Source organism: Phalaenopsis equestris, unplaced genomic scaffold (assembly GCF_001263595.1).
Source record: "Phalaenopsis equestris unplaced genomic scaffold, ASM126359v1 Scaffold000767, whole genome shotgun sequence".
NCBI classification, from domain to species: Eukaryota; Viridiplantae; Streptophyta; class Magnoliopsida; order Asparagales; family Orchidaceae; genus Phalaenopsis; species Phalaenopsis equestris.
Window position 1 is genome coordinate 237,437 of NW_018165207.1, and position 2,279 is coordinate 239,715.

Sequence of the window (2,279 nt, forward strand, 5' to 3'; positions counted from 1 at the left end):
CCTTTATGAGATATGTATTGTTTTAGCCTTAGGGCTAAACACCCTATGGCTGGTGTGCTTTTCTCTAGCCATTTTGGTTTGGTATCTTAATTAATTGAGTTCAAGTTCAATCGACAACCTTTCTTGTGCAAGAAATCCATGCACTTTTTCTAGCATCTTGTTTGGTTACCCATCTCATAGGTCGAAATTGAGTTATAGCATCTTGTTTGGTTACCCACATCATAAATCAAAATTGAGCATAAATTATGAATATGTTGATCCTACTCATCTTATTTGAGTGTGGCATGTTCCCTTTTAAGGGATTTGTTTTGGTTTAGCCTTAATATCAAACACTTTATGGTTGGTGCACTTTATTTTGACCAACGCTTCTTAGGTGTCTTGATTGACTGAGATCAAGTTTGAATGACACCCTTTATATGCAAGAAAGCTACACACTTATTTCTTTCATTTTTTTTGGTTACCTACTTCATGTGGGTCTGACTCACAGTACTCCACTCACGTAGACGAGTGTGATATTTTCCCTCTTGAAGGTTTTTTATGTGCTTAGCTAGAGGGATAAAAAAACCTTTTGGTGGGTGTTTTTTTTTTATCAACCATTTTGAGATATTATGATAATTCATCATCAAGGTTTATTCTACTAAAGAGCTTAGTAGAACTATCATATGTAGGGTTGGAATGCTTAAGTCTTTCAACCCCTTTGATATTCTTAAATCTGACAATTTTCATTGTCTTATCAAAGCAACATGCTAAATCAGTTTTAGACTTCATCAATTGTCAATCTGATGCATGTTCTTAGTCAAAGTTAGTTTTAATGTCTGACGATTGCCCCGATATTTCCCACACAAGAATTGCATTATCCAATTCTCATAGGAAATATCCATTGAGTTTTTCTCAGTGAGAGCTACTTTACTAGTTTTAAGGGATCTTTTAGCAAAAGTTATTTTGCTAGTGCTTCCTTGAAGCACCATATGGTTGGACCTATGAGTCTACCAAGATGTTATTATATTTTCTTTGATTGGCTTGGTTGTTCTATCTGCCTCATCGAATGACATGCTATATCAGTTGTCTAACAAATCTATGTCAATATTGAGATATCTGATGTCTCCTTAGAAAAGAGCTACCTTTCTAAGTGGCAGGAGAATCCTCGATGAATTATATTCTCTAGTGCTTAGTAAAGCACCCTTGAGGTTAGACCATCTTGGTTATCTAATCTCATTGATATTCTTGATAGATTTGGTTGGTTATGTCTGCCACATGAAATAACAGGCTACATTAAATTTACAGCTAGTCCTTGTTTTTTCAAATTACTTTGATGTCTGACTATGTTTTGATACTTACTCTTTCAATAGAGTACCTCAGTCAGTCAAGACCGATACCCTTCAAGGGAAGCATCTCTCCTTAACATATCACTTTGTGTGTCTAGCACATATTTTCAGCATGTCACCTTAGGCTAACTCATCGCATAGTTGCTCATATAGCGTAGGAAGAATACATACATCTTATCCTCTAGATATATGGTCATGATATCTGTGGCTATTCTAGTCATGCACCAATGGACTGTTTGGGTCATTGCCATTATTGTGATGGAGTCATAAGTTTGTCTACCGTTGTATAACCTTTCTCTCCAAATAATTCTCTTTTTCTTCATGTGGGTGATCTAAAGAGAGAAGAGGTTAGAGAGCTAAGGCATACAATGACAAGTACAAACAAAAGAAACATGTAAGAAAGCTTTCGTATGGTGGACTCCACATAGATAGCTTTAAGGCATATGTCTGAAATGTAATTGGCTTAAAGTACTTCAAAGGAATACTCACAAAGAAGACCTGACGAAAGCAAACCATTGACCAGAAATTCAGGTTATTGTACCTATTATGGGTTTTACCTTTTCCTATAAGGGAAAGCTCCTTCCGTTTATTGCATCTTAAGAAATTTGGGACACTTAAGAAAACTCCTTATTAAGGTTGTAACTCATCCTCAGAAAGTTTGAATGTCATTGTTTTGATGGAAAGAGTTTTCAAGTCTTATCCTAAAAGAAGCAGATGTTTGAAGGTTTAGAAGAGTCTAGTCAAGATCTCTTTAGTGTCATTGAGTCGTGAGCTGACGAAAGTTGGCCTTTGGTTCTCTTTGGTCCCCAAATTTAATTATATTAGCTCGTATACAGTCAATTTGATTATTTCTATGAATTCTAGTGGAGCATCTTCAATCACAGGCACCTCAAAATTATTGCATGCTTCCGCACACTCAACATTGGGTTCTTCGGTGATTGACCCAACCCCCAA